Source organism: Pseudorca crassidens, chromosome 18, assembly GCF_039906515.1.
Source record: "Pseudorca crassidens isolate mPseCra1 chromosome 18, mPseCra1.hap1, whole genome shotgun sequence".
NCBI classification, from domain to species: Eukaryota; Metazoa; Chordata; class Mammalia; order Artiodactyla; family Delphinidae; genus Pseudorca; species Pseudorca crassidens.
Genome location: NC_090313.1, coordinates 48,141,159 through 48,158,062, shown reverse-complemented (window position 1 = coordinate 48,158,062; position 16,904 = coordinate 48,141,159). Strand labels below are relative to the sequence as shown.

Here is a 16,904-nt window from a genome sequence, read left to right as displayed (position 1 = left end):
ATAGAACTAAACCCCCCACAAAACCCATAATGGTTACATTATGTTTCCAGTTACCTATGCAAGAGAAACATTGGTAACTTTTCCCTATAACCATAAACCCACCTCAATATTACCACCATTGAGTTGATAGTAATGAAGAGAATTATAGTATAGAAGGATGAATCTTCCAAAGTGCTAGCCTCTGAGTTCCAAGGGTAAAAACAAAACAAAACAAAACAAAAAAACAATTATTAAAATAGACAGTCCTATATGTCACTAATCATATTGAACTTTTAATCTCTAATCCATCTCTACAGAGAACACTAAACCACAACAGGGAAATTTAACAGCAGAAAGAAAAATCAATAATTACTGAACTGGCATATACCAGGCACTAGCCAGGTCCCTTATATATTCATTTTCAGACTCATAACAATCTTTTATGGTTGGAATTGTTATTTCAGTGTTATGGTGAGCAAACAGGCTTAAAGGTCAAGGTTATGTTGTTGGCTCCCTTCCTGACACGATGTTGCCTGTGGTGAGGAAAAACTCACACTAAACTTTCCTCCCTTTAAAAAGAATATTATTGAACATAAACCACTCTAACAAGGTCCTAAAACTTTAGAGAAGGTACTGTGATAAGTTCTTGTAATTACAAAGCTAAATTCCTCTTGTTCTATATTCTATGTTTGAATAGCTCAAAAGGAAAATCAAAGCTGTCTAGCACTTGACAATCCATCCAAATTTTCAGAAACATAGATAGTGTTTTATTCAGGGAAAAGCATTATAAATTATAAACACCAGAGTATTCCTGGCCTAAATAAAACAGACTACCTAATCCTATTCACAGTTACTGAATGTGAAGTGCTAAAATAATTAGCTTAATGCCATGAGACTGTTAAGATGATACCAGGAAGAAAGGAGATCACCATAACCAAGTTTCCAAAGTCAGATGGTACTGTCTTCTAATAATATCTCTTAAAGACAAACTCTGCATGTACTATACAGTATGTGTAATTGAGACATCTTTGATAGTGAAATGTTGAGAAAGGCAGAAAAAAGTAATATCTGTTTTAAAAAAGTAATGATTATTTGTTAAATCCTTTCGGTAGACTGTAATCCAATACAGTAACCCTTGGAGCTGTTTTTTTTTTTGTGGGGGGCGGGTGGAGGGGGAAGGGTAAGCTGGGACGAAGTGAGAGAGAGGCATGGACATATGTACACTACGAAATGTAAAATAGCTAGTGGGAAGCAGCCACATAGAACAGGGAGACCAGCTCGGTGCACTGTGAACACCTAGAGGGGTGGGATAGGGAGGGTGGGAGGGAGACGCAAGAGGGAGGAGATATGGGGATATATGTATATGTATAGCTGATTCACTTTGTTACACAGCAGAAAATAACAAAACATTCTAAAGCAATTATAATCCAATAAAGTTGTGAAAAGAAAAAGATAATTTTGTTTAGTTCTAACAGAAGTGAGAGAAAGTGTGGCCAGCTTTTCTTGAGATGCTTTCAGCATACAAAGCATTTTGATTTCTCCCAGATTAAAGTCTACATATTTGGTCTTGTAGTGTCTAATATGATTGCTTTTTTAAAATTTAATTTATTTTTTTAAACAGAAGGTTCTTATTAGTCATCAATTTTATACACATCAGTGTATACATGTCAATCCCAATTGCCCAATTCATCACACCACCACCCCCAATCCCCCGTGGCTTTCCCCCCTTGGTGTCCATAAGTTTGTTCTCTACATCTGTGTCTCAGTTTCTGCCCTGCAAACTGGTTCATCTGTACCATTTTTCTAGGTTCCACATATATGCGTTAATATACAATACTTGTTTTTCTCTTTCTGACTTACTTCACTCTGTATGACAGTCCCTAGATCTATCCACATCTCAACATATGACCCAATTTCGTTCATTTTTATGGCTGAGTAATATTCCACTGTATGTATGTACCACATCTTCTTTATCCATTCGTCTGTCGATGGGCATATAGGTTGTTTCCATGACCTGGCTATTGTAAATAGTGCTGCAATGAACATTGGGGTGCATGTGTCTTTTTGAATTATGGTTTTCTCTGGGTACATGCCCAGGGCTGGGATTGCTGGATCATATGCTAATTCTATTTTTACTTTTTTAAGGAGCCTTCATACTGTTCTCCATAGTGGCTGTATCAATTTACATTCCCACCAACAGTGCAAGAGGGTTCCCTTTTCTCCAAACCCTCTCCAGCATTTGTTGTTTGTAGATTTTCTGATGCTGCCCATTCTAACTGGTGTGAGGTGAAACCTCATTGTAGTTTTGGTTTGCATTTCTCTAATAATTAGTGATGTTGAGCAGCTTTTCATGTGCTTCTTGGCCATCTGTATGTCTTCTTTGGAAAAATGTCTATTTAGGTTTTCTGCCCATTTTTGGATTGGGTTGCTTGTTTTTTTAATATTGAGCTGCATGAGCTGTTTATATATTTTGGAGATTAATCCTTTGTCCGTTGATTCGTTTGCAAATATTTTCTCCCATTCTGAGGGTTGTCTTTTCGTCTTGTTTATGGTTTCCTTTGTTGTGCAAAAAAGTTGAAGTTTCATTAGGTCCCACTTGTTTATTTTTGTTTTCATTTCCATTACTCTAGGAGGTGGATCAAAAAATATCTTGCTGTGATTTATGTCAAAGAGTGTTCCTCCTATGTTTTCCTCTAAGAGTTTTACAGTGTCCGGTCTTACATTTAGGTCTCAAATCCATTTTGAGTTTATTTTTGTGTATGGTGTTAGGGACTGTTCTAATTTCATTCTTTTACATGTAGCCGTCCAGTTTTCCCAGTACCACTTGCTGAAGAGGCTGTCTTTTCTCCATTGTATATCCTTCCCTCCTTTGTCATAGATTAGTTGACCATAGGTGTGTGGGTTTTTCTCTGGGCTTTCTATCTTGTTCCATTGATCTATGTTTCTGTTTTTGTGCCAGCACTGTATTGTCTTGATTACTGTAGCTTTGTAGTATAGTCTGAAGTCAGGGAGTCTGATTCCTCCAGCTCCGTTTTTTTCCCTCAAGACTGCTTTGGCTATTCGGGGTCTTTTGTGTCTCCATACAAATTTTAAGATTTTTTGTTCTAGTTCCGTATAAAATGCCATTGTTAATTTGATAGGGATTGCACTGAATCTGTAGATTGCTTTGGGTAGTAGAGCCATTTTCACAATATTGATTCTTCCAATACAAGAACATGGTATATCCCTCCATCTGTTTGTACCATCTTTAATTTCTTTCATCAGTGTCTTATAGTTTTCTGCATACAGGTCTTTTGTCTCCTTAGGTAGGTTTATTCCTAGGTATTTTATTCTATTTGTTGCAGTGGTAAATGGGAGTGTTTCCTTAATTTCTCTTACAGATTTTTCATCATTAGTGTATAGGAATGAAAGAGATTTCTGTGCATTAATTTTCTATCCTGCAACTTTACCAAATTCATTGATTAGCTCTGCTAGTTTTCTGGTGGCATCTTTAGGATTCTCTATGTATAGTATCATGTCATCTTCAAACAGTGACAGTTTTACTTCTTCTTTTCCAATTTGTATTCCTTTTTTTTCTTTTTCTTCTCTGATTCCCCAAATCAGAGAAGACTTCCAAAACTATGTCGAATAATAGTGGTGAGAGTGGACATCCTTGTCTTGCTCTTGATCTTAGAGGAAATGCTTTCAGTTTTTTACCATTGAGAATGATGTTTGCTGTGGATTTGTCATATATGGCCTTTATTATGTTGAGGTAGGTTCCCTCTATGCACACTTTCTGTAGAGTTTTTATCATAAATTGGTGTTGAATTTTGTCAAAAGCTTTTACTGCATCTATTGAGATGATCGTACGGTTTTTATTCTTCAGTTTGTTAATATGGTGTATCACATTGATTGATTTGTGTATATTGAAGAATCCTTGCATCCCTGGGATAAATCCCACTTGATCATGGTGTATGATCCTTTTAATGTGCTGTTGGATTCTGTTTGCTAGTATTTTGTTGAGGATTTTTGCATCTATATTCAACAGTGATATTGGTCTATAATTTCCTTTTTTTGTAGTATCTTTGTCTGGTTTTGGTATCATGGTGATGGTGGCCTCATAGAATGAGTTTGGGAGTGTTCCTTCCTCTACAATTTTTTGGAAGAGTTTGAGAAGGATGGGTGTTAGCTCTTCTCTAAATGTTTGATAGAATTCACCTTGAAGCCATCTGGTCCTGGACTTTTGTTTGTTGGAAGCTTTTTAATCAGAGTTTCAGTTTCATTACGTGTGATTGGTCTGTTCATATTTTTTATTTTATTTTTATTTATTTATTTTTTGCGGTACGCGGGCCTCTCCTGTTGTGGAGCACAGGCTCCTGAGGTGCAGGCTCAGTGGCCATAGCTCACGGGCCTAGGTGCTCTGCAGCATGTGGGATCTTCCCGGACCGGGGCATGAACCTGTGTCCCCTGCATCGGCAGGTGGACTCTCAACCACTGCGCCATCAGGGAAGCCCCTGGTCATATTTTCTATCTTTCCTGGTTCAGTCTTGGAAGGTTATACCTTTCTAAGAATTTGTCCATTTCTTCCAGGTTGTCCATTTTAGCAGCATAGAGTTGCCTGTAGTAGTCTCTTAGGATGCTTTGTATTTCTGTGGTGTCGCTGTATGTTCTCTTTTTTCATTTCTAATTTTACTGATTTGAGTCCTCTCCCTCTTTTTCTTGATGAGTCTACCTAATGGTTTATCAAGTTTGTTTATCTTCTCAAAGAACCAGCTTTTAGTTTTATTGATCTTTGCTATTGTTTCTTTGTTTCTATTTCATTTATTTCTGCTCTGATCTTTATGTTTTCTTTCCGTTTGCTAACTTTGGGTTTTGTTTGTTCACTTTCTCTAGTCCCTTCAGGTGTAAGGTTAGATTGTTTATTTGAGAGTCTTCTTGTTTTTTGAGGTAGGCTTGTATAGCTATAAACTTCCTTCTAAGAACTGCTTTTGCTGCATCCCATAGGTTTTGGATCGTCGTGTTTTCATTGTCATTTGTCTCTAGGTATTTTTTGATTTCCTCTTTGATTTCTTCAGTAATCTCTTGGTTATTTATTAACATATTGTTTAGCCTCCATGTCTATGTGTTTTATATGTTTTTTTCCCTGTATTTCATTTCTAATCTCATAGTGTTGTGGTCAGAAAAGATGCTTGATATGATTTCAGTTTTATTAAGTTTACTGAGGTTTGACTTGTGACCCAAGATGTGATCTATCCTGGAGAATGTTCCATGCTCAATTGAGAAGAAAGTGTAATCTGCTGGTTTGGATGGAATGTCCTGTAAATATCAGTTAAATCTATCTGGTCTATTGTGTCATTTAAAACTTCTGTTTCCTTATTTATTTTCATTTTGAATGATCTGTCCATTCGAGTAAGTGAGGTGTTAATGTCCCCCACTGTTATTGTGTTACTGTCGATTTCCTCTTTTAGAGCTGTTAGCAGTTGCCTTATGTACTGAGGTGCTACTATGTTGGGTGCATATATATGTATAATTGTTATATCTTCTTCTTGGATTGATCCCTTGATCATTATGTAGTGTTCTTCCTTGTCTCTTGTAACATTCTTTATTTTAAAGTGTATTTTTTTTTTTTTTTTTTTGCTTTACGCGGGCCTCTCATTGTGGTGGCCTCTCCCGTTGCAGAGCACAGGCTCCGGACGCGCAGGCTCAGCGGCCATGGCTCATGGGCCCAGACGCTCTGCGGCATGTGGGATCTTCCCGGACCGGGGCACGAACCCGTGTCTCCTGCATCGGCAGGCAGACTCTCAACCACTGCACCACCAGGGAAGCCCCTAAAGTCTATTTTATCGGATATGAGTATTGCTACTCCATGTTTCTTTTGATTTCCATTTGCATGAAATATCTTTTTCCAACCCCTCACTTTCAGTCTGTATGTGTCCCTAGGTCTGAAGTGGGTCTCTTGTAGACAGCATATAGATTGGTCTTGTTTTTGTTTCCATTCAGCAAGCCTGTGTGCTTTGTTTGGAGCATTTAAGCCATTCACGTTTAAGGTAATTATCAATATGTATGTTCCTGTGACAAATTTTCTTAATTGTTTTGGGTTTGTTTGTGTAGATTCTTTTCTTCTCTTGTGTTTCCCACTTAGAGAAGCTCCTTTAGCATTTGTTGTAGAGCTGGTTTGGTGGTGCTGAATTCTCTTAGCTTTTGCTTGTCTGTAAAACTTTTGATTTCTCCATCAAATCTTTATGAGATTCTTGCCGGGTAGAGTAATCTTGGTTGTAGGTCTTCCCTTTCATCACTTTAAGTATATCATGTCACTCCCTTCTGGCTTGTAGAGCTTCTGCTGAGAAATTAGCTGTTAACCTTATGGGAGTTCTCTTGTATACTATTTGTCGTTCTTCTGTTGCTGCTTTCAATAATTTTTCTTTGTCTTTAATTTTTGCCAATTTGATTACTATGTATCTCGGCATGTTTCTCCTTGGGTTTATCCTGCCTGGGACTCGCTGCGCTTCCTGGACTTTGGTGGCTATTTCCTTTCCCATGTTAGAGAAGTTTTCAACTATAATCTCTTCAAATATTTTCTCTGGTCCTTTCTCTCTCTCTTGTCCTTTTGGGACCCCTACAATGCAAATGTTGTTGCGTTTAATGTTGTCCCAGAGCTCTCTTAGGCTGTCTTCATTTCTTTTCATTCTTTTTTCTTTATTCTGTTCCACAGCAGTGAATTCCACCATTCTGTCTTCCAGGTCACTTACCCGTTCTTCTGCCTCAGTTATTCTGCTATTGATTCCTTCTAGTGTAGTTTTCATTTTAGTTATTGTATTGTTTATCTGTTTGTTTTTATTCTTCTAGGTCTTTGTTAAACATTTCTTGCATCTTCTCAATCTTTGCCTCCATTCTTTTTCCGAGTTCCTGGATCATCTTCACTATCATTATTCTGAATTCTTTTTCTGGAAGGTTGCCTATCTCCACTTCATTTAGTTGTTTTTCTGGGATTTTTTCTTGTTCCATCATCTGGTACATAGCCCTCTGCCTTTTCATCCTGTCTATGTTTCTGTGAATGTGGTTTTTGTTCCAGAGGCTGCAGGATTGTAGTTCTTCTTGCTTCTGCTGTCTGCCCTCTGGTGGATGTGGCTATCTAAGAGGCTTGTGCAAGTTTCCTGATGGCAGGGACTGGTGGTGGGTAGAGCTGGCTCTGAGCTGGTTTTTAATTTTCAATAAGATTAGAGAGGAAACGAAACCCTTATCTCAAGGAGATATCCGTACTCTCATGTTCATTACAGCATTATTCACGATAGCCAAGGTATGGAAACAACCTAAGTGCTCATCAATGAATGAAGGGATCAAGAAAATGTGGTGTGTATATATACGTATACAATATGTAATGGAATATTTTTCAGCCTTAAAAATAAGGAAATCTTGAGTGCATTACACTAAGTGAAAGAAGCTAGGCAGAAATTACCACATGGAATTACTTCTCTGTGGAATCTAAAAAAGAAAAAAAAAAAAAGAAACTCATGGAAACAGAGTAAAAATGTGGTTCCAGGAGTAGGAGGTGGGGGTGGGGGAAACAGGGAAAGATTGGTAAAAGGGCACAAACTTTCATTAATAAAATGAATAAGGTCAGGGGATCTAATGTATAACATGGTGACTACAGTTGGTAACACTGCATTGTATAATCGTAATTTGCTAAGAAAGCAAACCTTAAATGTTTTTGCCAAAAAAGAAAGAAAGATGAATATGTGAAAGATGTGAGGTGATGGATGCATGAATTAACTCAATGGGGGTGCTGTCGCAATGTATACGTATGTCAAATCATTACGTTGTACACTTTAGACATCTTACAGTTTTATATGTCAACTGTAACTCATAAAAGCTGAAAAAAGACTGGAGAATAGTTTTCCATATAATTTATTACAGCTTCTGTGAGAAGTAACAGATACCTCACATTCATATACTTTAATGAGAGTGCCACCTCATAAAAAGCTTTTCCCCCCTGCCAACTCTACTGATAATTTATAGAAAGTATATTCAGAATCCAAATCTGAAACAAGTATACTGTGACAACCACTGATAGTGCATCTCTTAACCTGAGATTTAGCTCATGGTCTGCCTCTGATAAGAATCACATCTTTCTAAAAAGTCCTTAGTTTTCTTTAGTACAAAAAACAGTAGGCTGCTTTTTCTGTAACACCCCATATAATGCCTTCCTTCTAGAATATTTTTCCCCTTGAAATTAAGCCGTGAAATAAAATGTCCTGCTCGAAAAACAGTGTATAAGTGAAATGGGACCCGGGTACTTATGTAATTTGGGCTGAACTGTAGAATGAATAAAGAGCAATATTCTTACTTAGGGAAAATATTTATCAAATACAGCATTTAGTATCAGTTCCATGTCACATTTCTAGGTAAAATTTCAGTTTACAAATAAGATACTATGATTTGATGAAGAATGTATTAACAAACTATGATACATGTAAGTTATTTTAAAAGGTTGGTCCTAAACAAAAAAGTAAAATATGTGAAGTCTGCCTTTGGCCACTGCTGTCCCTGGTGATGTTCCGTTCCAGGGAATACTTTCTCTCAAGCTGCTCATGTCCTATCTGCTACAGGCATTTCTTTCACATGGGTACCCTGTGAGCTAAACTCCTCTTCTTCATGTTGGGGAAAGCTGTTTATAGAGCCATGACTTTTGGCTCTTATTGACTTCTTTCTCCTCCCTGGAATACAGAAATGACATGGCATTCCACTAGCCAAACTGGACCGGGGGCAGCCTCCAGACTAAAAGCTAAAGGTTAAAGATGGTAAGCATCAAGACCGAAGGAGATAATCCCTCACCCTCATCCTTTCCAACCTGGGCCTGGAAGAACGACTCCTGCAAAGAAGGGTGGCAAGAAGAGGGACTGCCATCAATGAAGTGGTGACCAGAGAATATACCATCAACATTCACAAGCACATCCATGGACTGGGGTTCAAGATGCCTGCCCCTCAGACACTCAAAAAAATTAGAAGTTCTCCATGAAGGAGATGGGAACTCCAGATGTGCACATTGACATCAGGCTCAACAAAGCTGTCTGGGCCAAAGGAATCAGAATGTCCCATACTGGATCCATGTGTGGTTGTTTAGAAAACGTAAAGAGGATGAAGACTCACCAAACAAGCTCTATATGTTGGTTATTAATGTTCCTGTCATCACCTTCAAAAATCTACAGTCAGTGTGGATAAGAGCTAACCACTGTCAAATAAAGTTATAAAACTACAAACAAAAAAGACAGGAGTCCAAGTCCCTGATGACATTGTGGAACTTCCATATAAGCATCTTTGAATTTCTCTAACTGAAGTATTTAAGTCAATGATATTTGAGTTTTCTCTTATATGCACCTGAACCTAATCTTAACCAATATGCATTTTTGCTGGGGAGGGGGAAACTGGCTGGTTGGAGGACAAAGGGGAGGGGGATTGTTCATTGCATCTTCTTTTGAAATTCTCAGTTTGAACCATGTGAATGTTTTACTTAGCAAAAATTAAAATTAATTAAAATATAGATTCTAAAAATATTAATAAAATACTATGTCTGAAATATTACAAACTATTAACATTTAATGAAAACATTTAGGTTTATTCTATGAAAAAAGTTCATAAAAATCTGGAAATAACTTATTTTAATAAATATGGGCAATGTATAATAATATAAACCTCAATAGTTTCTTCTGTAAAACACGGAAGTACATCAGGCCAGGAAACACTGTGTCACCTTTGTAACAAAGGCAGGTTCCACATGTGGCTGGTGCTCAAAAATGCTGGTTGAACGAATAAAATGCCATAAAATATATCACCAACGCAAGGGTTCTCCTCTGTATGTGCCTGTCAGTTATCTATAAAGCTGAATGTATGAGAAAGACTTTAGGCAAACAGAGAGGAAAATGACTAGAATTTTCGAAGCTTAGCAGAATACAGTTCTTGGTAGTTATTTAAGCTAGTAAGTAAATATTTTAAGCTCATTTATTTATCTGCCCCAATAACTCATTTTCATTGACTGACTAGCATATGTAACAATCCCAAATGAAAGTTTAAGAAGTATTTATGTGGGGTGAGGCATACAGTTGCTATTAAAGAAGTATTGTAGGAACTTAGCCCTAATTCCCATGACTTTTATTTTTCTAAGATTTTTACCCTATTAAAGCAATCCAAAATAATGCAACTTACTAAATGTATACTTGGCTGAATTTTCATGTTGAAAAATTCCACAAATAACTCTCTAAACATTACATAAGTCAAGATTTTTGAATTATATTTTACATTTATACCAGAGCACATCTTTTTTTGTTCTATTTAAGAAAAAAAATCATCCGTTTTCCCACAAGGGATTGTTAACAATTACAACCAACTTATACGAAAATTTGATTAGAAAAGCTCAAGTGGAATTTGCAAGTATGGCCTTTTTACTGAAAGAATCCATGAAACTTGCAAAAGATTGATAGTAATGTATAAATTACTTTGTCAGTTTCATTTTTTTTCATGTCTTGGTAATAAATATTATTTTGATAAATAAAGATGATTTTTATTGCATTTATTGCACTGTGATTTTTATACAACAATGGCTCCTCAAGTAATATAAAAGGAGGAACCATACTTCAGTACTCAAGCTGTTAACTCATGTTTCTTTTGAAGTTATTTGTCAACATTTCCACAACTGTATAAGAACCAGGTGAATCAATGATGTGGGTTTCTCTAATTCCTACCAAATGAAAATCCAGTCCTGTAAATAGCCCTGTAAGTATTTCTGGACTATCACTAATTCTACTCTATTTGCCTCTCACTATTGCCTTAGGAACCTTTTCGCTTTGGGTCTATTTGAAAAAATAATGGTTAATGACAGAGAAAAGAGGATGTACAATAAACCAAAGAAAACTTGGGTGGATTTGCGTATGCCCCACTTGGCATCAATCCAGCCATAACAGTAGGTGAAAAGGGAAGGAATTCCAGTCCCATCAGGTTACTTGCTTGTGTCTGGAGGAACCAAAACAGAAACAAGGTAGATTAGTTCTGAGAACAGTTTCTGAGCACCATCAAAGTAACGGCCAGAATGGTGCTGGCAGCTCATGCCCTTTCAGGAGCATCGGAAGCAAGGCAAACACTTCTGAATAAAGATACAACCATATAAAGAAGCTTTTACGTTTGACATAAAACTGTTGTCAGAACATTGTACATAAGACATGTCATTACCCCTGTCAAAGATTCTGTGTTCAAAGCCCTTAGGAATTCAAGGTCAGAAAAAAAAACTTGCCACTGTTCAAGAATTGGTATATGACCTTACAGACGGAAATACTAATGATCTAACTTACAGAAGGTCCTCAGAAACATTTTCCAAAAAGCATCTGACAGCCTTATGACATGGTCTTTATTGATTTTTCCCTTCTGTAGGGGACAGATTAATTAATAAGATGTGACGATTACTTGTAAACAAGGTTATGGAGAACTGACAGTCAACGTCCATTTTAACCACCTACTACAGTGCCTTCCTGTATTATACTGGCTGGAAAGCTAAGAACCATCTCAAAGATCCCCTCGCAGTTTGGATATGATTTGGTTTGGCTAGTCTCCAAACTGCTCAAGGCTTAGAAAGGTGGAAGTAAAGTAGAGGCCGTGTTTTTGCTGGTTTTGCTCACAAATGTGACTTTGGAAGCATCAGCAAGTTCCCAGTATCTGGTCACTAGCTTTGTGGGTGCTGAAAGGGAAGATGGGTATCTGCTATGTTGGGGTAGACAGCAAGGGCCCTGTGCAGTTCTGTAGCTGGCAGTAATGATGGTAGCTTCCAGATCACAGGGACTTTGTGTCAGGAGTGGCAGTGAGGTTCTAGAGCAGCAGCTTCCCAATTGAGCAGGCAGTTCTGTCTCACAGAGGAGGGAGCAATTGCCTTGATGGCCTGTGTCCTGGCTTTGGATATTATTCATAAAACTCAATCTAGAGTGCTTCTTCATTTCTCCCAATGATACTGCAATCCATTTAATATGCCATTATCAGTACTTCTCTGCTTAAACTGAATTCTGGTCTCAAGCTGAACCTTGACCTAAACACGTGTCAGCACATACATACTCCTTTCAAGAAATAAATTTCCAGTTTGTAGTGGAGAGGAAGAGGAATACAGGGTTCAAAGTCTATAGGGAAGGGAGCACTTCAAAATAATGTTCAGGGACTAAAGGATGCTACTCAGCTCTCCCTCACTCAGAATCTTTTGTGCTCTTGGTGACGCTGACATGTGTTCAAGGATGAGAGGCCAATGTTTAAAACAGTTCCTTGATGCAAAGTGTCCAGATTGTTAGTAGAAGTACTTCCAGAATAATATCCAAGATTTAAAACCCCAAGGATAAAAGAACAGTAAGTACAATAAGGACTAAACTTTTCCGAGTCAGTGAGACCCTACTTCCCAGGACTGTGTTCCTGAAGCTGCAGGCCCCTATCAGTTTCCGGAGGCAATGGGGTATTGAGATACGCTATACACGCTCCCACCATGCAGACATCCAACTTCCCATAAGATGCTATCTCTCTGGCAATTTTAACTGGAAGCTTAATTTAACCGTACTCTGTGTGTGTGTGTGTGTGTGTTCTTTCCCCACCAATCCACAGCTCACTTGAAATAGCCCTTTGATAAAGCTTCCTTTTTGGGTTGATTATCATGTACGGCTTAAAGCTCCTTTGTTAAGTCTCTCCTTGTTAGAAAATAATGGTTTTTCTATCTATCACCATCAATATCTCAACAAAGGTTAAAAGAAGGAAAAAAAAGACTAAGTTTTTGTGATAAAGGGACAGTTCCCTATTATAGTTTGTGAGGCTTAGCCTGCAGGCTGTGGGTAGGGTTGCCAGATTTAGGACAAAAATTTGAATTTCAGGTTAACAATTGTTTCAGATAAATAACAAACAATATCTTTAGTATCAGTATGTCCCATGTAATATTTGGGATATATTTATATAATATTTTTAAAGTATTTATGGGAAATACTGATATTAAAAAAGTATTCATTGTTTATTGGAATTCAAATTTAACTGACCATCTGTGTTTTATCTGGCAATCCTACTTGTGCAAAACCCCTTGCATGCACTACCACTGCAGAGTGATCTTATTCTGTACCAAGCTTAGGGGTCCGAGATTGTCTAAAGGATTTAAGACACCTCCAGATAAAATGAAAGAGCTCAGTGTGGATAATTCATGGCATTTTAAATAATGGGGAATAAAGACTAAATTAAACTCTCCATTGGCCTTAGACCCTTGGTATTTCCTGGGTTTTGTTTCCTTGAACCTAGATTCAAGTATTCTCTTGCCCAGAGGATGCAGCCCAAGTTTTGGTACTCTAGAACCAGCTCTGCCTCCTTTCTTCCCACTGGCTGTCAGGAAGCTCAGAAATAAATCACAGTACTGACTTTTCAGTTACTTCTCCATGCTTTAAATAGACAAGGTACCTTAAAATCTTTTAAAAAAGAGAGGGACCATAAAATGCTCACTGAATCAAATGAGCTGGCTTTCCTTTATGGTAGTCATGGATAATCAGTGATAGAAACAGCTCTAAAAATTACAGACGACAGTAGTCACCTTCCTAATTTTTCCACCTGTGGGGAATAAAACATAATTATTTCCTTTACTTTAATAGCTATATGTTAGAAATTTGGCTATACAAGCTTTAAAAGAGGGTAGTGTCCTATACTATTGCTGCTGTGATGAACGTACAGAGCAGAAAAGCTATTCCAGAGTTTCAACTTTTATTTACTAAGGCATGTACTGGATAACACAGAGAAGAGAGCAGTATATCAAGAAATTTTGTGTTTTTATTTCTTAAAAGTATTCTGTTGCTAAAGTATGAGAAGTGAAAATGTGGTTAAACTTTGAAATGTAATATATATCTGGAATATAAAATAATTTGCAGCATAGTTAAGTTTTGCTCAAGTCTGGAGAGATAACATGAAAAATTCTCAGACTAGCAGTTTGCTGACTAGAAAATCACTGTATTTTCAATCAGCCTAATATGGCAGTTGTTTTTCATAGGCAGAGAAAAGCTAAAGGGAGACTTACAGCCTGTAGATATTCGGCCTAGCTTCGCAAAATTTAGCTGCTCGTTTCTTCTTATCCTTGTTATATGTTTTCCATATGAGACTTATTATTATCAACGAGAAATAATAGAAGCAAACAGAAGCAAGAGGAAAGGTCCAGACTGGCATGCATTAACTGCTTGTCAACTATGGTTTTCCTAATGAATTGCCCTGTTGCTCTGTATCTCACTGATTACAGTACAACAGCTTTCATTAGTCACTGCAAATAAGACTTGGTGCCACCTTATTTACATCCTATTGCAAATAATTAGCATTTCATATTAGAATCATCCGAGGCACTTCTGAACTTACAGCAAGACTATTTGACATCATCCAATACTTTTTTCCACCCTGAACAAGCTTAAAAACAGATTCTGTGCTTTTTAGTTACAATGGTGTCACCAATGAATTCTACCATGGCTTAAATTCCTGCCAATATTGTAGCTGGGGATATCAAAACGCTGCAGTAATTAGACCTTGCAAGCCTGACTTCCCTAGTGGTAGAACTGTCACAGAAGGGGGGAATTGATATTCAAAGTTTATAATAACTCAAACCTCTACAATTATTGCTAGAACACGAATACTACCATTTTCAATGGCAGAAAGTGACTTATGAAAAATGGCTTATTACAAAGATAAAAGACAGGAAAAAAATAGCATCATACGCTTTGCTGACCAATGTCTTTTCTCTGCTAAAATTTTACAATTACTTATTAAAACTCAAACCTTGATTATTATTAACTTGGGGAGAAAGTATTTCTTTTGAAAACATAGCTGCCATATTTAACAGATTACGAGGTCCATTCTATCACATAAACTAGAACTTCACTTTACAAGTGTTGTATTCTAGAATTAAATGTATAGATTTACATATATTATTTCATATAACCAAATTGATAGAAAGAATGTTGTACAAAGCCAGTTATTTCCACCCCTATATAAATAATAACTGTGTGTGCATGTATATGTATGGACCTACATATGTATACACATATGTAATTCTTTATATGTAACTGATGTTTTCTCCAGCATGCACATACAATAAGACAGGAATCAATGAATCAAATGATTCTGAATTTCTGTCGGGATAGGGTAACCATCACCCCTAGGCAGTGGTGGGGTCCATTTGCCTGCTCTCATTTCTCTGACCTCGCCATCGCTGGGCTCTGTACTATGTGTATAGATCCTTATATCTACTTCAGGGCCTCATGAGATAATTGAGCCTCCTGGTCCAGCTAACCAACTAAGGAATCCCCAACCCTTTCTGTATTTCTTCCAATTCACTGAGGCACAGATCTAGTGTGAGAGTCTTCAGATGGCTGATCTCACGACCCCTCACTCATAAGAGTGTTGATCTTTTGGACTCTTCCTGTCTCAGAGTTAACCATCCTCACTAGACATTTGAGAAAAACAGGCAAGTGGGTGTTAAAATGCAATTTACTAATAATGATGGTAATAATAATAAAATTAGCCTTAGGTAATACAGAGAAGTAAACACAAACACATTAAAAATAATAATGTATGACTTTTGGCTAAGAGCTCCCAATGAATGTATAAGAGATTAGAGGCTAGAAATCAACGATGATAATAAAATGTACTCAGTTGATAAAGGCATTTCATACAAATTATCTTTTCTACAAAAAGACTGAAGACCTTCAAAGAAAGAGGGTCTCTTTTTCACATTAAATATTTTATTCTTTACCGTGTCTCTCAATGGAGGCAGTGAATTAATTCTATCTAAAGAAGCCTCTTCAAAAACAAAGCCAACCTCTGTTGATTTCTTATAAGGTCAGTGTGACCTGCAGGAACAAAGGGGTGTTTATTTCCCCCTGGCAACAGCTAGGTGCTCAAATCCTTAGGGGTATAGGTTGTTGTTTAAGAAACTGGGGTAATAATTAGGTCTTATATCCTTAAGGTCACATAAAGCATAGTAAACAATTATTTAATATTCAGGGAAGAGGACTATTAGAACTTGTCTGGGCTGACACACAGTCAGCCTCTTTCTCAAATGTTTGCCTGAAATGAACCGGGGAATTTGGAACTCTTTCCCATAGGAGTCCTTATACTCATTCATCCATTTTTCTCAAGTAAAGAATATGGACAAATGCATGGGTTTGAATCCCACCTCGGACACTTACTAGTTATTTAAACTTGAGCAAGTTATTTAACAACTTTCTGTGAAGTCCCTCTTTTATACACACACACACACACACACACACACACACACACAAATATAAATATCTATGCCTTATGGGATTTTTGTGATGATGGAATGAGTTACTACATGTAAGGGCAAAACACTACCTAGCTATAGTAAGAGCTACATAAATGTTGGCTGTTATTTCTATTGTTAGGAAGATGTGATGTAGAGAAAATAAACCATCGTGAACTTACGCACTTAAAAAAGGAATATCTTGTCTAGTCTATTATTAAAGTGGCCTGGTTATGGTCTTATGCAGCCAGTCTACCACCATATATAGTTGTCACTTGGTATCCAAGGATACCAGGAACCCTGGGCTCCAGGAACCCTGTGGATACCAAAATCCATGGATGCTCAAGTCCCTTATATATAATGGCGTAGTATTTACATATAACTTACGTAATCCTGGAACATCCTCCAACATCCTCTGTATACTTTAACTCATCTCTAGATTACTTAAAATACCTGAACCAATGTAAATGCTATGCAAATAGTTGTAAATACAATGTAAATGCTATATAAATAGGTGCTAGCCTGCTGCAAATTCAAGTTTTGTTTTCTGGAACTTTCTGGAATTTTAAAAATATTTTCTTTCTGGAACTGGGTTGAATCCGTGGATATGGAGGGCCAATTGTACATAATTTGACGTGCAGCACTAATGTTCACATTT

The 16,904-nt window shown here is 37.2% G+C and overlaps 1 protein-coding gene and 1 pseudogene across 3 annotated transcripts in view; one reads left to right on the top strand and one right to left on the bottom strand.

Moving 5' to 3' along the window:
• LOC137211446 (large ribosomal subunit protein eL31 pseudogene) overlaps positions 1-9,206 on the top strand; it is a 60,941-nt pseudogene extending 51,735 nt beyond the window's left edge.
• The window catches only part of DIAPH3 (diaphanous related formin 3), a 551,502-nt gene that overhangs the window by 65,720 nt on the left and 468,878 nt on the right, over positions 1-16,904 (bottom strand). The gene's annotated exons all lie outside the window — the stretch shown is intronic.